Source organism: Cibotium barometz, chromosome 15 (genome assembly GCF_041138505.1).
Source record: "Cibotium barometz isolate CiBa-2024 chromosome 15, ASM4113850v1, whole genome shotgun sequence".
Taxonomy (NCBI): domain Eukaryota; kingdom Viridiplantae; phylum Streptophyta; class Polypodiopsida; order Cyatheales; family Cibotiaceae; genus Cibotium; species Cibotium barometz.
Window position 1 is genome coordinate 11,312,298 of NC_141060.1, and position 22,667 is coordinate 11,334,964.

Genomic DNA, 22,667 nt, shown 5'->3' on the forward strand with positions numbered 1-22,667 from the left:
TAGTGAACCCTTGCAATTGCAAATGAGTGCGTGGAGGCATTTTGTCTTGAATATGCATCCATATTACCATGAATAGTTCTTAAATTAGTCTTTTGTCATTAAGATGTGATGCACTTATGGCATGGAGCCCAGACTCGGGTTTTAGATGGATTCCTCCTGGCACAGCAGTGCGATATTTGGGATGCCAAATTGGACTAGATTTGTCACCTGAGCAGCAGATTGCCTCGCTTCTTCTGAGCATTCGGAAGAAGCTTTTGTATTGGAGTACAGCTCGGCTATCCTTGGTCGGGAGGGTGGTGGTGGTAAATCAGGTGCTTTTAGCGACCATGTGGTACATTACGTCTTGCTGGATCTTCTCGAGCTCTTGTATCAGCCAGGTACAGAGGTTGATGAGGAACTTTCTTTGGTCTAGGCGGGATGGTCAGCCAGCCAGGGCAAAGGTTGCTTGAGCAGTTATTACACTTCCGTTGGCCCAGGGAGGCTTGGGCATTATAGATCCAGTTGATCAGAGTAGAGCCTTATTGGGGAAGCTTATTGTTTGGGGGCTGCTTCCAGGCGCAGAGCCTTGGAAGAGCTTCTTTTGCAGCGGCTGCAGGCTCGAGCTCCCCCAGCAGGGGACACTTGGGCACCAGAGATATGATGGATCTTCATAGAGATGAGGAGGATAGGCCTTAGTAGAGGATGGGAGGACAGATTTGCCTTGAGCATCCTGAGAGCTTGGGAGTTGCTGAGATCGGGGCTCTCTCAGAGACCTCCTTCTTGTGATGAGGAGCAGGCCAGATAGCCGCTCATCTCGAGCCCAGCGGTTCGCACAGAGCAGGGTCATATGCTGGGTTCTCGGCCTCATCTAGCCTGGGGACCATTGGCGGCAAGCCCAGCACGGAGTTTTGGAGACTGGCAGGCCTTCTGCAGTCTCCCAGAGGAGATCTAGGTGGAGAGGCTGGGTCACTTTAAATTAGTATTTAACTATCATTAATTCATTATTCCAATTACATGTGATGCACTTTCTTTAAAATTTTAGAGAATGTTATGCTATCCATATGAATCATTAACTATCATTAACTCATTATTCCAATTACATGTGATGCACTCTCTTTAAAATTTTAGAGAATGTTATGCTATCCATATGAATCAAAACAAGTTTACATGGAGAAGTTGGATGATTGAGAACTCTTCCTTTGGTGTTGAGGGCAAGTGAGGACCGCTATAGCTCGAGGGTGTTCCAACCGTTTGAGATGGCTTCCAACCGTTGATGCGTGCTTGTTGAGAGAGAAAGGACGACTCTTTGTGGGAGAGAGAGAGCATGGCTCTTTGTGGGAGGGGTTGAGAGAGAGAGAGAGAGAGAGGACGATTGTTTAGGGGTTAAGCGAGAGAGAAAGAGAGAGAGAGGGCGACTGTTGAGGGGTTGAGCGAGTGAGAAAGACAGAGAGGGCGGCATGTGAGGGCGGCTTTTGAGCAAGAGAGAGAGAGAGAGGAGGACGGGGCTGTTTATTGTGAGGGATCTTTTTGAGCGAGAGAGAGGGCAAGGCTATTGAGGGATCTTTTGTGAGCCCTCAACATTGGCTATACAACGGCTTAATAGCTATTGCACAGCCAACCACGTGGTCACTCGGTTGACCTGCGTGGCCAACTGTGTGGCCTGTGGCCTTCGCCATGTGCTACGCACACGACAAAGGCCATGTGGCTGCTCTGCTGCGCGAATAATGCCCGCTTGAGAGCATTACACGCAACGTGTCCATGCGGGCAGACATGCCGCATGTAATGCATACATGCAGGCATTACATGTGGCATGGCCATGTGGACTGTGTAGTCCATATGGCATGGTCGTGTAATTCCCGAGACGAGCATGGGCATTACATGTGGCCCTGCCACATGGACTAAACATTCCATGTGGACGCTCTAGTCCACGTGGACTTACCACGTGTAATTCTCGTGTTTGGGCATTACATGTGGCAAGTCCACGTGGACTAAAGATTCCACATGAACTGTTTAGTCCACGTGGCACGGCCACATGTAATGCTCATGCTCGAGCATTACACGTGGCAGTGCCATGTGGACTGAACATGCCACGTGGACTCTTTAGCCCACTTGGTGTGGCCACGTGGTTTGCCACATGGACTAAACAGTCCACGTGGAAATGCTAGTCCACGTGGCGAGCCACGTGGACTAGACAGACCACGTGGCACGCTATGGTGTGCCACGTGTGGCTGTGAAACACATGTGGCACCATCTAATTCGTGCCACGTGTGCTTCACACCACACCGAGTAGTCCATGTAGGCACCATGTGTAGTGCACAGTGCACGTGGCGCCACGTGCACTGCGCACTACACTTGGCAGCCACGTGTATTGCCTGCACTCGGGCATTATAGGTGGCAGCCATGTGTGATGCCCATCGTGGGCATCATATGTGGCGGCCATGCGTGGCATGGCTGCGTGCCACGTGGCCATGCCATGTATGGCTATGGTGGCATGCACACAGGTGGAGGGGGCCGGTGGCATGCACGCCACGCGGCCCACTCCACTTCCTCCCGCTCTAATCACTGCAAATATTTTAGGTCAAATTTATCTTTTTTCTCCATCACCATGCAGACGCTGACTTCCTATAGCCCTCTCAAAGCACCCCCTCTTCTATCACTGCAAGTAATTAAAGCAGAATTTCTCTTATTCTCCATTAGTGTGCAAACGTCCACTTATGTGTTTTTTTATGCGTCAACCACGCCATTGTTAGAGGAGCTACCATGGAGTGTATCATCTTGCAAGGATATATGGTGCTTGATGAGATGTACAAGAATGACTCAATCAATCCAGACTTGTACCAAGCTAGAGAGATTTCGGGGAGTTTATTATTGTTATTGAAGCAAATAATCAAAGGAAAGGAGAACAACCTAGCAACGGTAGATATGTTTGAGCTCAGAATATCAAGTGCAATTGCTTATTGGAGGACATATAGAGTTATTAATGATGAGAATGAGAAATTAATTAGGAATACGGCCCAATCAATGATTGCACGTCGTAGAACCTTATGAGTGTGTTTCCTAAGTATTGAGGTTTGTAATAATGTTGGCATTACTTCATAATGCAACTTCTTTGATGTAGAAATAATGTTGGCACTACTTCATAATGCCAACTTCTTTGATGTAGTAATAATGTTGACACAACTTCATAGTGCCAACTTCTTTAATGTATTTGTCCAGTTTTTTAGATGGTTATGTTTTTTGATGTTTATCTTGTAAACCATGATGAAGGAAAGAGAGGAGAGAAATAGGAGAGAGATGTACGAATGCTAATTTTTGGGAAAAAATATTTAATATATATTTATTTTTTTAGATTTTTTAAAATTATTATTATTAAATAAAAACATAACTAAATTATAACGATCAAATTAAAAACGGATAAATTTTTTAAGAGTGTTAATCACCATTCAGTACTTGTGTACTCCCTACCTATTGTACCATTCTTTTTTGTTCTATTGTACTTCATTTTTGCTCCTCTTTACAACGAGTTGTACAATCACATTTCCATCTTCTAAGAAGAATTGAGTTTCAACAATGGACGGGTTGTGGTGAGTGCAAAGTTTTTACATGAGCAAGTAGCTTCCCACTCATTTTGTGGATTGCAAGCCATAATAAGTATTGGGACCCAAGAGTTGCACATCCCTCTCAAGGTAACCTCTAATCATGAGGGGGAGGAGTTCTACGTACTTGAGGACTCTCTATTAGCCAACTACTCGGCAATAGTTGAATCTTCATTGAAGTCAAAACCCAAAACCAATAGCCATCTTAGACAGTCCTCCCAGAGGTCTTCTAACTCTAAAGAATGTGATAGATTTATGCAGTCCCTTTCAAGATAACAAGGATACTGATGCATCAGGATCATCCACTGTTGCAAGAGGACAAGGTAAGAGCATTTTAGAATACATTTTCAGCATGAAGAAGGGAAACACATTAACACAGATTTTGTTCAATGTCAAAGACGTTATCAAGGAAGTGGAGATTCCTAGACAATGCAATGGTGATATTTAATTTGAGTTTCCACCGACCATGGGAATACGCTCAGGAATGGACAGCATAAGTATGATCCCCATTGGTGGTTAAAGCCACAAACCTCTAACATTGCCTTCCTTGGAGTATGTCGACGAAGCCATTGCCTAGGTAGTTTGAAGTGTGTTAATTAACTTTTCCCGCATTTAAAGAACCACAGGGTGTCCAATGCATCACATTTTACTGGAAGCATGAGCCACTAAAGGCACCAACCATTGGAGAGGAGTGAGGCAATGTGTCCAGGAAGCTCCTTTGCCATTACTGCTTAGTTCCAGGGATGTGCATTGCTACATCTATTATGTGATGCCCTCTGACGAGATGATGAGCAGATTAATGATACACATCAGCACCCATCAACACAATGTACGTGCAGGCACATCAAAGGCACTAATTGATAGGACCAGGCAAATGGTGTCCAGGGTGCTTGGGGTGGATCGCAATGCTAGGGCAAGGAAGGTTCTAATGTATGGCAAAAGTAATCATCATGGCAGCACTATTGCTGCAAGAAGGTGGTTCCTTACATTTCATTGGGGAACAAGAGTTCATCAACATTATAGAGGAGATGGAACCACTAGTGGAAGACAGCTGGTAGGCTAATTTGGTTGGAAAATTAGGTTTATGTAAAAGAGTTTTTAAAATCTAGATAAGTAAATTGTAATATTTGAACAATTTATTTTTTAGGTTTTGGAGGTCAGCCAGTGCAGTATGGCGGCAAGGGCCTTCAAAGGAGAGTTTTGGCTTGGATGCACTTCAGAAGCTGAAGCGAGAGTGCACTCTTATGACTTCTTCCATGGAAGCAGGTTCCCAAGTCAAGGGTCCTCAGGTGAGAAGTGCTATGTTTTCAAGATGTCCACCATTGGACCCACTTCAGGGACCAAACCCGACAAACATCAGATTGGGTGACCATGGCTTGTCATGTGTATGTTCCAAGGTAGCATATTACCAATGTAGAGTATTTAGGTGATTACAATAAGCTAATTGTACAACCTCTTAAATGACTATCGTTTTCACGTAGCATGCAGGATCTTCTCACCATTGTGACATGTGAAATGAAAGAGGAGTATATGGAGGCCCAATGTCTATTATGGGAATGCGTTAATGAAGTGATGGCCAACCATGGTTGTGAGAGGGAAGATTTCTATGGTTTCATGTGGCAAACGAGGCTCAAGCAAACTGGAATGCAGTTCGACATGTGTTCAATGGTGGAAAAAACAATGTCTTGAGAGATAGGGAGAGGTCTTTCCTATTTCATTGGGAGAAAAGCATGGTTGCCCATACAACAAAGTATGAGTGTGTTACGTCTCAAGGAGAGCACAAAGCAATGTGTGAGAAGGCCCCTTCAGGATAAAGCAAAAGTTCAAAAATAACACCTATCTTCTAGAGGATGCAAGTGGCCAGGAGGTTCCCGGATGTGCCAATGAGCACCGGCTAAAGATATTTTACCCTCGAGCACCATGGCCAGCAGACCCCCAAGACAAGCATGGAGGATCTGCTGGGGGGGGAAGATGTGACATGAAAAATTGATATCTTTAATTTTCAATTTTGTGCATATTTTGATGGTTTGGTAATAAGGTGGAAGCTTGTCCAAGAAGATTGCGGCACCCACAATGGAATAACAGCATGGTGATGCGACGGCTTGGCAGCTACCCTGATAATAGCATTCTATCTTCAAATATAATGGTTTTACTTGATTTAGGGTGCACACATTGTAAATGCCATAAGTATGCTTGATAAATACTTTGGTATGGTAGATAGGCTAGTGATGCTTGATAAATACTTTGGTATGATACAAGTATGCTTAATAAATACTTTGGTATGGTAGATAGGCTAGTGATGTGGAAAATAAAAGTGGGCCTTCATTCTCACATGGATTTTAATTGTATTATTAATATAGTATTCACCATAAGGCTACAAGTTGGGGAGTGTGGAAGGCATGTGGAGGAGTGTGTGTAGGTGCATAATTGGGAAAGATTCTTCTAGAATGCCTACATGGAAGAGGAGAATTCTGCCATGTGTAAATGGGATCTCCACCTACATGCCACTTAGACTTGGCTATTATCTCATCACACTTTCAAAGTAAAAAAGTCTTCAATTTAATAATCAATAGAAGCCTTAGCCTAAGAGGACAATTGATGGTGACATCTACCCTTATGTCACTGAAGGGTTGAAGATTTTTATGTTGTAATTTGTAACAATGGAAGAGAGGGTGATTCTCCACCTATAAAAGGAGCCCTCCTCTCCCTTTCAAATCAAAGGAATGAGCCTCCTCAATTAAGCATTTTGTATCATTGCCATTCTCTTATCTTCAAACCCTTATTCAAACACTCTCTTTACATACGTAAATGTCTCATTTAGCATTAGCTCCTCATGCTTAACCCAATTTTGGACCTCTTTGATGATTCATGATAAGTGGGATAAGGAGTTATTATCTTGGCAGGCCTGTGACTTCTCAAGGTAGCCCTTGCCTTATTGCCGCCCTCCTTTGAAAGTACCAATTTTGGACCTCTTTGATGATTCATGATAAGTGGGATAAGGAGTTATTATCTTGGCAGGCCTATGACTTCTCAAGGTAGCCCTTGCCTTATTGCCACCCTCCTTTGAAAGTACCAATGGTTTTAGCGGTAATGAGCATGTGGAAAGACTTTGGGGACCATAGGTAAATCTTTACGATTGTCCGCTGAGCAATGTTAACCCTTGCCCTCTAGCTTGAATCATGAAGGAGATGAGAGGCAAGAGGCTATGTGAAAATTGAGGTTTCATGCAAAGAGAGGGAAGTGCAGTTTTTGTGGTCCAATACCCAGATTTCAATCGGTAATTACTCATCACTCGAGTATTGGTTTCTAAAATTGATCATATGGCTAGGAAGCTCTTTATATTCTCTTTCCACTCATATAACTAATTTCTTAATCCTTCACTTCACTGATGATCAGAATTTCTCCCAAAGTTGCTAACTTTTAGGTGAATTTTGGCAGTTTTATAGTCTTGTAGTAAAATGCTCATAACTTTTCGCTCGGTTGCCCGTTTTTGAAAGTTTTTAATAGACACGAAGCTCTCTTCAAGCTCTACGCACATATGTAATCCTCTTTTGCACAGTTTATACGGATTTAAAACTGCAATTCTCCGTTTTTATAGACTTTTAGTCATTATTTCTTCTTAATAATGATTAATTCCTCTTAATCTCTTATCAAAAGGCCAATCCCATGTGTCTTATCCTCTTGTAAGTGATTGCTATATTATTTTATTTTAATATGTTCCGTCCAAATTGCACAATTCAAATGGATGAACCTTACCAACATTCCCCGTATGTTTCCGTTCACATAATCCTGAGTCGGAAGATTTTCTTCCAACAAAGAATTGCCCTCTTGTTTGGAGCTGCAAGACTGGCAGAAATTCTTGCTTCTCCGGAGCCTTTCATCTTTTCTTCCATGAATTATGATCTCACCTTTGATGTGTATATCTTTATCTTAACCTAGGGAGAGAAAGGGAGGTGAGGAGGCTGTGAGGTTTCATACAAGTGTGTTTTGATTCTAAGAAGTGACTGAAGTCAAAACCCCAACTTTGTGTCAGAGTACTTCATTTATTATGATCTCACCTTTGATGTGTATATCTTTATCTTAACCTAGGGAGAGAAAGGGAGGTGAGGAGGCTGTGAGGTTTCATACAAGTGTGTTTTGATTCTAAGAAGTGACTGAAGTCAAAACCCCAACTTTGTGTCAGAGTACTTCATTTATTTACATGTGCTAGGCTTAAGCCAGTTAGACATTTGAATGCAAGGATAATCAGTTGACCTTTGATATTTTGGGATAACCTTTGTGGATGTCACCTCATTGTAGAGGGTTCTATTGTGCAATATTTATCTCCTTTAAATACATACTCGCTCTTTCCCAAACAAGTTCAAAAGATGCATTTTTTATTGTGGTGCCAAAATTCGAGGAAAGATACCTTTATTAATAACATTAAAAATTCGAGGAAAGATACCTTTATTAATAACATTAAAAATTCGAGGAAAGATACCTTTATTAATAACATTAAAAATTCGAGGAAAGATACCTTTATTAATAACATTAAAAAGATAAATATAGTTTTTTATTTAGAGTGTTGAAAAAGGAAGAGTGCAGCTCTTCCACTACTATAAATATAACATTAAAAAGATAAATATAGTTTTTTTATTTAGAGTGTTGAAAAAGGAAGAGTGCAGCTCTCCCACTACTATAAATATAGAGGCAAGCTCCAAAGCAATTTGTTATGCACCATTTCCACCAAGCCTTGTTAGTAGAGTAAAACAACCTAAACCCTTCTTCTTTTTGTTTGTGATGGCCACATCAAATGTTAGCATTGAAGTTATTGTTGCGTGTATCCAGAAGGGGGCCACCAATGTGGAGATCAAGTAGAAGACCATAGATGGTGCACAAGCATGGAAAGGTCTCACATCCTTTCCACTTCCTAGAAATGATGATGGTATTTCTCAAGTTAAGAGGACAAAGTAGTGGGCTTAATTGCAATTTGGTGAGTCCATGGTTTTATTGATGAATTGTATGAGCGTGTCTTACTAGAGGAAGTACGGAAGGGTACAAACAGCATTCGCTTACTTTGTCCCTACACCCCAAACTACTTTTCTAATTTGCGAGGTACTTTTGAATCTCCATCGAACATAAGAAGAGGCTTCAAGCTCATTGATTATACAGATGTCAAGATTTAGCATTGCTTCCAAGTATTCCTTTAAATTCATGTGCATTTGTGCATTTCAAATATGATCTACACTGCATGAAGTATGCTACCCAAGCACTCACACAAAACACAAATCCTGCGCATCGCATCATCCACTTGTTATTGGGAAACTTCATCTGCAAGAAAGCCACAAAACACAGAACTCAGTATCGGATTCAACACAATATCCCTGTAGGCTGCAAGTAGTATAGATGACTTCTTACTGGATATTGATGTTTTTAGCGTGCGCCAACGTTAGCACTTGTTGGTTTTTTTACCTTACCTCCACATGGGCTTCTTTGAATGCTTGCCTTTGTGCAAGCAACCCACCAAGGTAATCATGACTTGCAAGGGAGATTATGGAAACATGAATTTACGAAGTAGTTTTGGAAATGTGTCCAATAGAACCGTCATAAAAAATAGACTATCAAGCGTCTGTGTGACGAACCCAAGGGCACCCACCATGAGACCAAAGTTAAACCCATGTTAATGCCACGAGGAGGAGAGTCGAGACTGTTATTGCCACTAGGGGAGGAGACTGGAGTAGTCAGGCAACAATAATGGTGAGGATAATGGGACAACATATGTGTCCTCCCCTTTCCATGCTCAAATATTCAAACAACCCTTGAAGCGGCTCCTGGATGGACGTACTAACGAGTAATCTATATAGAAAGCCATCCATGTGTGCAGGGATTCAGAGGATGAAATTGGAAGCACTACCTCTTGCTAAAAGAAACAACCAAATCGCCACCTTCATGATGAATCACAGCAGCTACGAGAACAAGGCTGGCAACATGGCCTACACTATGCAAAGAATCCACATTCTGCAATCACAGCTCTCATAGTTGCCATCTTTCCAATCGGGGCAAATGTCTCCTCATAATCAATCCCATGTGTTTGCAGATATCCTTTGGCTACCAATCTAGCCTTGTACTTGTTTATGCTACCATCACTGTTATGTTACACCTTATACACCCACTTACAACCATTAGCTTTCTTGCCTTCAGACAATGGCACCAAATCCTGTCTCATTTCCATACAATGCATCCATCTCCTCATCCATAGGTTTCTCCCAACACACATTTCCAATAGCCTACCTGGCACACATTTTTTCATTCTAATCTAGTGAGTTTGTGTGCTCTCAAGCTTCTCTATCTTGTGTGTGTGTGCATTGTTGCAACCCTAACCCTAATTCCAACAATTGGTATTAGAGCTAGCTTCCTTGACACTTGATCTAGTAGTTTGCCTCCGTCCTCACGACCCTATTTTTCTGTCTCCGAAAGTATATATACTGTAGTGCTGTATACAGAGTTTTTGGGAGTCTGCGCTGCGATTCAGGTGCGTTTTGGGCATCGCAAGGTTTCTGCAAACGTTATGGAGAGGCGTCATTTTGGATTGGTTCTACTCAAATTTGGGTATTTGGGCTATGTAGAGCGGCAAAGATTTGGGGTTGCAGCAACATCTACAGTGTCTTCAACAACATTGACCATCATACTTTCGCCAGTAACACTCTATTCTCTACTCTATGTTATTTTTCATACACTTTGCAAGTAATTCAGTTAGAAGTTGGCATCCATCTAGGGTTGCATTCAGTGTACTTGCAGTGTGTTGAAAGATTTTGCATTTGGTAGAAAGTCATGGCTGGCAGTAGTGATGTATTCAACATGTTGTTTGCTGAGGACAAACTTGATGGGACTAACTACCCATTATGGTCCTATATGATGAGGCATGTAATGGTTGCTAAAGGCCTTAGGAATGTAGTCAGTGGTAGTGAAACTCGTCTTGTTTCACAACTACCAATGCAACCAGGTGCTACAGGTACATTTAAAGTAGAATCTGATACATATGTGGCTCCTCCACATGCACCACTAGTACCTCCCACTACTACTCAAACGAGATGGAATGGAAGAGATGCACAAGCACATGCATTGCTTACACTTTCTGTGAAGCGAAGCATTATTCCTCATATTTGGTCTTGTAAGACTTCAAAACAGGCATGGGATGCACTTGCTGCATTATACCAGGTGCGCAATGAAGCACGTGTTACATATCTACGCAAACAGTTCTAGTCTGAGCACATGAATGAGGGAGACTCAATGGTGGACAACTTCTTGACCAAGATCAAAGATTTTAAGGAGCAGTTTGCTAGTGTGATGAGATATATCCTGATAGTACATTGGTGCCCACAGTTCTCAATGCATTGCCGAATTCTTATAAGAGTTTTGCCTCTACCCTTAGATTCATGATGAAGGGAAATCCAAATGCCCTTACATTTGATGAGCTGGTTTTAGTACTCTTGCAAGAAGAGTAGTCTAGGCAAAACAGATTTGTTATGTGAGTTGGTGACCAAGCTTTTGTTGCCAATCAGAAAGGCAAAGGTAAAGCTTCTTCGCATGGTGGTTATAAGCCAAAATCAGAATCCTCAGGTAAGGATGCAGAGAAAGAAGGTGATATTAAGCCTAAAAAGAAGGGAAAGTGTCACTATTGCAGGAAACCAGGGCACTACATAAATGAGTGTAAGAAGAAAAGGCTAGAGAAGGAGAAAAAGAAAGAATGGGGCATGGCTGTGGTTGATGCATTTGCACCAAGTGTAGAGAGAAGAAGGAATCTGTAAGTTTTTCTTAAGATGATTGGGCATGGATTGCACATTTCCGTTATGACCCTTCTATTCATGATGTATGCATGTCAGTGGTAAAATCAGATGTTTGGTACTTTGATAGTGGTGCTAGAAAGCACATTACTTCACAAAATAATTTGTTCTCATCTCTAGAATCAGTCCTCCCAAGTGCAGGAACCGTCACATGTGCAAATGGTTCCTCATATACTGTCAAAGGAGTTGGTAGAGTTTTGCTCACTGGTGCAAATGGGGGCACATTTACTTGTTCGAAAGTCTTATATGTGCCAGGCATTAAGAAGAACTTGCTATGAGTTTCAGCCTTAGCCTTGTCAGGTTTGACGGTGAAATTTGTGGATGATAGATGTACAGTTCATGATAGAAATGATGGTTTCAATCTTAGCCTTGTTAGGTTTGTCAGGTAATGAAATTCTATCATTGCCTCAGGTACCTTGTTTCATGGCCTATACAAGATGGATGTATTTGAGAAGTTGCAGCATGATGCTTGCCTAGTCTCTATGATTCATGCTATGAGTGATGCAGAATTATGGCACGCACGATTTGGCCATCTCAATTATGGCAGTTTGTTATGCCTTCGAAGGCATGATATAGTGTCTGAGTTGCCAACTCTTGAGACTCCTACTAGACATGTATGTGAGGGGTGTATTCTTGGTAAAATACATCGGGCATCATTTCCAAAGGATGGATCTGTGAGAGATGTTAAGAAATTACAGCTTATACATAGTGATGTATGTGGTCCTATGACGACACCATCTATTGGGGGATATCTCTACTTTGTCACTTTTATTGATGATTACTCTAGATATAGCTGGGTGTATCCATTAAAGCAGAAGTTAGAGGTTTTTATGTGCTTTAGGCACTTCATATCCATGGCTGAAAATGCATGTGAATGTAAAGTTGGCACCCTTCATTCAGATCAAGGAGGGGAGTATATGTCCAAGGAATTTCATGCATATATGGCTGAAAAAGGCATAAGGCATCAATGTACAGTGCCATACACACCTCAGCAAAATGGTGTGGCTGAGAGAAAGAGCGCTCATGGAGATGGCACGATGTATGGTGAAAACCCAAGATTTACCTCATGGTTTTTGGTTAGAGGTAACTATGTGCGCAAACTATGTGTTGAACAAATGCCCTACCAAGGCCTTATGAAGCTTGGCTTAAGGCAGTTAAATGCATATTTGTGGGATACAGTTCAGAAAGCAAGGGATATAGACTCTACCATCCGGCCTCAAAGCGCATTTTGGTAAGTAGAGATGTTGTTTTTATCGAAAACTCAGTTTAGCCCATACTTTCATGCAAAAAAATATAGAATGTATGCTCATAGAACATGTTTGATTTGCTCCTAACTTTGTTTAATGGAGGGTAGCCATATGTAGAGAAATTGAATGCTCAACCACGTGCTAAAATTCAGCCTTCGCAGGTGCAAAATCAGCCTGTAAATTAGCCTTTTGATGAGGAAATTATTGAGGATGTAGTGGATGAGGAGACAGTAGCCATAGAAGAATTTAGACATATGCCAAAATGGCTTGTGCAGACATTGAGGGATAGTAAGTTGACAACTCCTTTACCTGGCATAACTCGTGCAGGTTCTCATGATGCAGATTATTCTCATGTGGATCATGTTCTCGTTTCTACTTTATGTAATGAGGAGGAACCTGTTTCCTTTGAGAGGAAGCACATGATGATGATCATTGGATGCATGCTATGCAGGATGAGTACAGCTCTATACTCAAGAATGACACTTGGTATTTGACAGATCTACCTCATGGCAGCAAGAAGGCCATTGGTACTAAGTGGGTTTACAAGTTAAAATGCAAAGTAGATGGTAGCATTGATTGCTACAAGGCCAGACTTGGCAAAGGGGTATGCCCAACAAAAGGACATTGATTGATGAGACCTTTGCACCCACATCTCGTATGGCTACCATTAGGTGTCTCATTGCTTTGGTAGCACATCATGGGTAGAGCGTACATCAGTTGGATATTAAGACTGCATTCTTGAATGGTGATTTACATGAGGAGGTGTATATATTGCAGCCTCCTAGCTTTGTTGTGAAAGGAGAAGAGTCTAAAGTATGTAGGTTGAGAAAGGCTCTTTATGGCCTTAAGCATGCTCCTAGAGCATGGTATTGCAGCCTCCTAGCTTTGCTGTGAAAGGAGAAGAGTCTAAAGTATGTAGGTTGAGAAAGGCTCTTTATGGCCTTAAGCAGGCTCCTAGAGCATGGTATGAGAAGATTCATGCATACTTGGTTTTTGCAACAGTCGAATAGAGAGTACCCTCTATGTGAAGAGGAGTAAGGACACTTTCTTGATCATCATTCTATATGTTGATGACATGCTGCTCACGGGACCCAATATAGATCAGATTTCAACTTTTAAGGTTGATTTGCAAATCATTGTTTGAGATGTTAGATTTGAGGCCCTTGCATTACTATTTGGGGATTCAATTTATGCAGCACAATGATGGCATTGTTATGCTACAGTCTAAATATATATAGAAGCTCTTAAAGAGGTTTAATCTTGAAGACTATAAACCTATGGCTACACATCCAGAGGGAGGCCACCAATGTGGAGGTCAAGCAAAAGACCGTAGATGGTGCACAAGCATGGAAAGGTCTCACATCCTTTCCACTTCCTGGAAATGACGATGCTATTTGTCAAGTTAAGGCCAAAGCGGTGGGCAAGCCCATGGTTTTACTGATGAATCGCATGAGCAGTCTCTATTATTAGGCTTTGTGTGGTAGTGGATTCAAGCTTAAGCTTCTCCATAGCTTATAGCTTATCCATGGGCAAGGCATTGCTTGAGTAGTGAATGAGAATGTATGTTTATTTCAAGTTCCATTAAGCTTCAAGGTTTGTGTGCATGCTAGGGAAGTAAGTGCTTGAGAATGAAGTATGCTTTGAGCTTGTGTATGCATTAGCTTAGCTTTCTTCTTGTATTGGATGCATGAATGAGTGGGATGATGAGTGAATGAGTTATGGCAAGATTGAGCTTGTGTGTGTAAAGTCTATGTCAAGGTAGTGGTGTTCATAGCATTCTCTCCCATTCGTGGATAAGCTTCCGTGCACCGGTACGGGTTGAATCCCTAGCTCCGAAAGGGATGCAAATCCCATTGGATTGAGCTACACACGGATCATGCTACTCTTGCTACAAGTGTAGAGAGTCTTTCGTCTCTCCATTGGCACGCTGCCGGGGAGAAGACTCAAAACCGGTTGAGAAGCTTGCATTACTACCACTAATTCTTTTTGTTTTTAGGCTTAGGGTTAGCATGAGTGTGGAATCTCTCTTCCTATCCTATGAAATCCAAAACTAGAAAACTTTAATTGGGAAGGGACACTCATTACCACAAAGTTTCTTGATCCTCTTCCTATGGGAGGGCTTTTTGAGAGAGAATAGATGATCTCATTAAGACATTTCCATGTGTGTAAATAGGTGCTTAGTGAGCACACTCTCATCTATAGTAAATGGTTTGATACAACTTCAAAAGAGGCACCTAGTTGTGTGCTGAGAGAGTGTGATTTGTAGAAAATTAATGAGAGATTAAGAGAAGATTAAAGCATGTACTTGCATCATTAAGCTAAATGAAGTTGTGCTTAAGCTAATTTCAAGCTCAAGGCAGCGGCTGCAGCTGTGAAGGGCCGAAAGAGAAGGCGAAGGTGGGCTGTGTAGGTGAGGTGGCCGCAAGGAGCCTAACACGTCAGCGAGGAGGTGAAGGAGCTGGCGAAGGAGAGCTTTATTAAGCTGAAGAAGGCGAAGGAGGTGCCTGGCCGCTGAAGGAAGCAGAGAAGGCATCAGGCAGAGGCAAAGGCGAGGGCTGGCCAAGCTTCAGCTGTGCAGGCAAAGCGAAGGGCCAGGAGAAGAAGTTAAGGCGTAGGCAAAGGGCTGGCAGGCCGTTGAACTCTATAGCTATTCTAGATAGTGGAGCAGGGGTGAGTATAGCAACAAAAATTGTATGGGAAATGTGGGAAAAACCTGCAATTAGAAGTACAAGGATGAGTTTGCAATTGGCAGACGGAAATCTAGAGAGTCCCATAGGATTGCCTGAGAACGTTATAGTCAAGTCATGTGGCATTGAGTACGGACATACCTTTGCTATCGTAGACTTTGGCAAGAACACAAATTACGAAGTGATCCTAGGAAGGCCATTCATGCGCCAATTCAAAATGATTCAAGACTGGGGTTATAATTACTTGTACCTCAGACATGAGAATGTAACCACGAGGGTGAATCTGAAAAACCATGCTTATCGAGATGTGACGCACTCTCCTGTGGATGAGTTTGATTCCGCCTCTTCAGAAGCATCGGGAGCAACTATGTCTGAAGAAAGAGCTGATCTATGGATCTGTGGAGCATCTTGTCGAGACTTGCAACCTGGAAATGTTACCATAGACAGAAGTGTGACGGATGAGGCGTATATCCCTATACCTTTTCCTGAGAACTTGATAGATCCCTTAGAATGGAACCATGTTTTAGCTACCATAGACACTTGTGCATTGCCAAGGCAAACATAGTTCTGTGATCCAGAAGGGTATGACATTATTCCCGTAAGAATGCTAAGACCGATCTATGGAGAGGAACCTCAAGAAGCACCTAGGTACAAATCATTATTGCTAGGAGATATGGTATCTGTAGAGGAAGTATCCCCTCTTGAGTACAGCTCAGCTGACGAAGGAGATGAGGATAGATGCTTAGAATCCTCTGATGGGAAGGATTCTGATGATGATGCCATAGTCCCTGAATCAGAGTTAGAGAAGATAAGATTGTTGTTAAAGGGCAGAGAGGTCTTGCTGAGTATTCCTAGTTAGTGACAAACCGAAACGTAAGTTTTGCAAGAGTCACCGGAAGTTTCGCAAACAGAAAGTCAAGGAAAAGAGACAACAACAACAAAAAGAAAGAGAAGATGTGGATAAAGAGGACTTTATTCCACCTCCAACCTTTGTAGGGAAGAACGAGTACTTGTACTACTTGGGGACTGATGATTGCATCAAAGACGAGATGAAATGGAGATACGGCTTTCAATTAGTGCAAAAGCTAAACGAGAAGGAGAGTGACAACCCAAAGAAGAAGAGGAAAAGGAAACCGAAGCTAAAATCTAAGGCTTCAGTGCATTCAGTCAAGACTGAACAAAGCACCATGACGAGAGTGGAGCGTAAAGCTCTAGTGTGAGATCCCTGTTCCCACCGAGCAACGGATTCGGGGTACTAGCAGCGGAAGTAGAACTTCTCGCGCGGGATAGGGGGGGTCCCACATTCGGGGCCTCGCCCACGGATATCCGGACAAGAGACTAATCCGTCGGTTGTTCCAAAACCGAACCCGAAAAAACTTCCTTTACCCGGAAAGCACGGGTGAGTCCACCAGGATAACTTTTACTCTAACGTAGTCAAGACCATCTCTGATCAAGTTGATCCAATTGCATCTATAAGATACTTGGTCAGATCAAGGAAGAACTTGCACTTGGATCATTGGGATCAACGCTTTTTTCCCCATTTAAGAGGCATAGCCGTTGATTCCTATCCATAGAACAATTACTGTCCGAGATTTACTTTATTTATCGTAATAACAAAAGTTGAGTCTCGATTTACGGATCCATCAGTCCAGCCTAACCCCATCCGATCCCATGGGTTAGCCAACCGCCCAACCACTGTAGTGATGGGATCCAATTTGGAATTTGGTTAGGTTTTGTCCCGGGTACCAAGGAAAAGAGTTCCAAGGCTCCCTAGCCGGAAATTCATGCAAATATAAAACTAGCCACACCACTTACACACCCAATATGAAATTGCCTTTTTCTTAGCATCAGCTAACTATAAAACAATCTTTTAATGAAACCATAGTACCACTGATCACAATCTTCCAATTTATCCTGTTGATTCATAATTTCCCATCAATCCTTCATCAAAGTATCTATGGCATCATTGGCAACTAGAACGCTCACCACCTGTCCACTCAGGGGCCTTTTCAATAGTTCCTAGCCCATAATACTCGGCAATATAATCACTTATCAAGATGGACTCTCGTTGAAAATCAGCAAGATCAACCAACAGATCCATATAAAGAGCCATGGACTCATCCATTGAAGACCAGCAAGGTCAATCAACCAGATCCATGCCCGGTTTCGGGAAACAACTCTTACTCCTTGTTCCAATATCTTCCTCGACACACGGGTGGGTATCCTGGGTGACCCAGAGCCCGAGCACCGTATGGTCAGCACCCTCTAGGATCCTTCACATGTGACCTAGCACTTCACTCATAGGCCGCTTCATTGGTCCCTCATCCACCGTACCAGAAGCTCACCATTTTAATCGAACCGAGGCTGGTCAAGACCTCGACCGACCTTGCTACGCGAGACGTCCTCCATTGACTCTCCGTCAACAGTTGCAACTTTATCAGTTAGGTCTCCACGACCTTAATCACAAGATGGTCAAAATGCTTTCCCAGCATTCTTGACATAAAACAGCCATTTACAAACAGCATTTACAAACAGTTTACAAATACAATTTCTATATTAACTCTCATTTTTCCACATTATCCCTCATTAATCCACATTACTTATTCCACATTCCATTTATATGTGTACTCATCCAATCACATCATTTTCCATTTCTTCACTTCAGATTCCTTCACATCACATATCATATATTCACATCCATATCCACATCCATACATCCACATCCACATCCACATTCACATCCATACATCCACATCTACATGCTTACCTCCATTTTCACATCCTCATTTATACATCCACATCCCATATCCACATTCATACATACACATCCATATCCACATCCATACATCCACATCCACATCCATACATCCACATCCACATGCATACATCCACTATCACGTCCTCATTCATACATCCACATCCACATACATACATACATCCACATTCACATACATCCACATCCACATTCCCATTCACATCTATACATCCACATACATACATACATACATCCACATCTACATCCACATATATACATACATCCACATCTACATCCACATTCACATACATCCACCTCCATATTCCCATTCACATCTATACATCCACATCTACATCCACATACATACATACATCCACATCCACATTCCACATTCACATCTATACAGCCACATCTACATCCACATTCACATCTATGCATATACATCTTCATGCATACATCCATTTTCACATTCATACATCCACACTCCCATCTCCACATCCACACATCCACATACATACATCTCTTATTGCATACTATCCCTTCCCATATCTATTTATAGAATATAAGGAAATTCTTATATTTGATATAAAATTTCTTTATGCATCTAATTATGCATAAATTTCATTTAAGGATACTAACACTTTCGAAATAAAAATCAATCTTTTATGCATCTTTCTATGCATAAATTCATTTTAAATGAGAATGACACTTTGAATTAAAATTCAATCTTTTATGCATCTTCCTATGCATAAATTCATTTTAGATGAGGATGACACTTGAATTAAAATCAATCTTTTATGCATCTTCTTATGCATAAATTCAATTTAGATGAGAATGACACTTTTGAATTAAAATCAATCTTTTATGCATCTTCTTATGCATAAATTCAATTTAGTAGGAATTACACTTTTAGAATAAAAGAATTTCTCTTATGCATCTAATTTATGCATAAAATCTATTTATGATAAAAATCACACTTTTAGTATAAAAATATCTTTTATGCATAACTCTATGCATGAAATCCAATTATGATAAAAGTAACATTTTTACAATATAATAATCATCTTTTATGCATACCTCTATGCAAGAATTTCAAATGTGATAAAAGTGACACTTTTACAATAAATTAATCATTAAAAAAAACATTTTTACAATAAAATAATCATTTTTTTCATATGGGATGCATGAAATTCAATATGCTAAAAGTAACACTTTTGATATAAAAATTTATCCATTATGCATACTTCTATGCATGAAAATAAAAATGATAAAAGTAACACTTTTGCATGAAAATAAAAATGATAAAAGTAACACTTTTGATATAAAAATTTATCCATTATGCATACTTCTATGCATGAAAATAAAAATGATAAAAGCAACACTTTGATATAAAAATGTATCCATTATGCATACTTCTATGCATGAAAATAAAAATGATAAAAGTAACACTTTTGATATAAAAATTTATCCATTATGCATACTTCTATGCATGAAAATAAAAATGATAAAAGTAACACTTTTGATACAAAAATTTATCCATTATGCATACTTCTATGTATGAAAATAAAAATGATAAAAGTAACACTTTTGATATAAAAACTTATCCTTTATGCATAATATAAAAATTTAATTTCTCCATGATTATAATGAAATTCTTTCAATTAATCTAGGATGATAATTCCTAGAATATGGTAGGAAGTCCTCTTTTTATGCTTTGAATGAAATTATTTTACGCGTAATTTTTATAAAAAATTTACCATAGCTCCGCTGCTATGACTGATAAATCTCAATTTTTCTAAGGGATAAAGCTTATTATTAAGAAAATAATTAGAATGGTCTCTAATTGGATCATCAATACATAATGGATTGAATCATCAATATACATAAACTAAAGGCATAGAAAAAAGCTATTAATTTGGCCTCAAGCATAGCTTAATCTTGGATTAAGAAAAAGCTTTATGAAAAGCTTCATTTGGATTGAGAATGGGTCATGAGTATGACCACTTCTTGAGTGAGAGAGAGAAATTACATAAAAACTATTAGAATTAAGTATAAATGAAAATTTATGTAATTCTTAACTATCATTAATCAATTAACTTCAATAGCATTCATCAAATTATGTAACTCTTCATTAACATTCATCAATTAACTTCAATAGCATTCAAAAACCATTCCAATTAAGCTTCTCAAGCTTGAGAGGGGTTGAGAAGAGAGAAACATTGAGGAATTATAGAAAAGATCAAAATTCACCATTTACCTTACAATTTGCTTGATTCTTTGTTCACGGTAGAGGCCCCCAACCAATCAATTGATTAAGTATGTTGATGGAGACACTAATGGGGATTGAAGAAAGAGGGAAGCTCCAAAAACTAGTGAATTATTAATGAATTCACAGTTCTTGGCTTAGGTGGAGTAGAGTAACGATGCATAAACACTATATATTTTTCAACAAGGGGGAGGCTTCTATTTATAGGAAAAATTGAGCTCCTAACCAAACAAACTGATTCTAGAATTTTCCAAATCAGTTTGGTCAATTTTTGACCATTTTTAGGTCAGTTAAGCTAACTTTTTGGAACTAGACTTGAATGAGGAGAGAGGAGAGATGAAATATCTCAATTTTTATGAGTTTAAAACTCATTCAAGCATGTGAAATATGCACCTCCTTTAAAGAACTCCCCTTCCTTACATATGTGTCAAAATGGAATCATTATACCCAAATATCTCATATTTTTAATATTGCTCATAGTTTTTTACTAATAAACCTTGTATATTTTCAACTCTTCATCTTATGTGAAATATGCACCTCCTTTAAAGAACTCCCCTTCCTTACATATGTGTCAAAATGGAATCATTATACCCAAATATCTCATATTTTTAATATTGCTCATAGTTTTTTTACTAATAAACCTTGTACATTTTCAACTCTTCATCTTATGTGAAATATGCACCTCCTTTAAAGAACTCCCCTTCCTTACATATGTGTCAAAATGGAATCATTATACTCAAAATATCTCATATTTTTAATATTGCTCATAGTTTTTTACTAATAAACCTTGTATATTTTCAACTCTTCATCTTATGCACATGAGCATTTACTCATTTTTGGGTATTTTCTTTTACAAATTGGATTTATCTCCTCCCTACACATGGATTGATGCTATTGGCCCATAGGAACCTTAATTGGACCATAATCCAAAAATTTCTGAAAATCTAGACCCTTAGGCTAAGGTCCTTTATACCCATTTCCAATTAATTCCAATTGCACATTGGAAAGTTCTTTTTGAATTTCTATTTTAGGGGAACTTATTTTAATAAGATGAGATAATTTTCTATCCAAAAATATTAAAAATCTGAATATTCTTTCTCTAGAATATTTTCTCTCTCTAGGTTAAAACAGTTAGAAACAAGGTCTTTATATTTCTGAAGAAGGATTGAGTACAGGGGAAGATACTAGACATCAAAAAGGGGCTGGGGGAGGAATCTTACATCTAGTGCAAGAAAGGAAGAGAATGCTAAAAGTAGCATGGTCTTCCATGAGAGTGATGACTCAAAGGAAGAAGAGGATACCACAAATATCTCCTCAAACTTCAAGAAATTCACCATACAAGATCGGAAAATAGTCTTGCAACAACCCATTCGACAGAAACCTGAGGAACCAGGAGTTTCCTATGATGGCCCTGAGGACGCCAAGAAAATAGACCTAGCAGAACCAAGCGAAGAGCCACGTAACGTGTGGATTGTTACAGACTTTACCCAAGCGGAGGAAGAATTGCTAATCTCTACTCTGAGAGAGTATCGAGATATATTTGCTTGGAGTTACAAAGACCTTAAGGGGGTAGATCCAAAGATCTACCAGCATACAATTCCCATGCGAGAGGATGCCAAGCCATCCAAGCAGCGTCCTTATACGTATACCGATAATTTTGCCAAAAAGATCAAAGAAGAGATTGACAAGCTGTTAGCAGCTGAATAATTTATTTATGAGATTGAACATACAGAATGGGTTTCACCGATTGTGGTAGTACCTAAGAAGAATGGAAAACTACGAGTATGTGTCAATCTAAAGAAAGTAAATGCTGCTACTGTCCGGGACCACTATCCGCTTCCACTCACTGATCATGTATTGGAGAGGGTAGCTGGTAAGAAGGCATACAGTTTTCTTGATGGATTTTTGGGCTACAACCAGGTATCTATTGATCCCAAGGATCAACACAAAATTGCATTTGCTACAGAATGGGGAGTGTTTGCATATAGAGTCATGCCTTTTGGTTTGACTAACGCTCCAGCCAACTTTCAGAGGTTGATGAGCCATGCGTTCAAAGAATACCTGCGATTATTTCTTGAAATATTCATGGATGACGTGTGTGCATTCCATAAATAGAGAAGAACACATAGAGCATCTCAAAAAAATCTTTGAGAAATGCAGTGTATTGCATATGCCTTAACCCTGATAAATGCTAGTTTATGGTTAGGCAAGGGAAGATTCTAGGCCACATTGTGTCTAGGAATGGTATATCCATGGATGCGGAAAAGATAGCTGTTATTGTTGAGCTACCTAGACCTTACAATGCAAAAGGGGT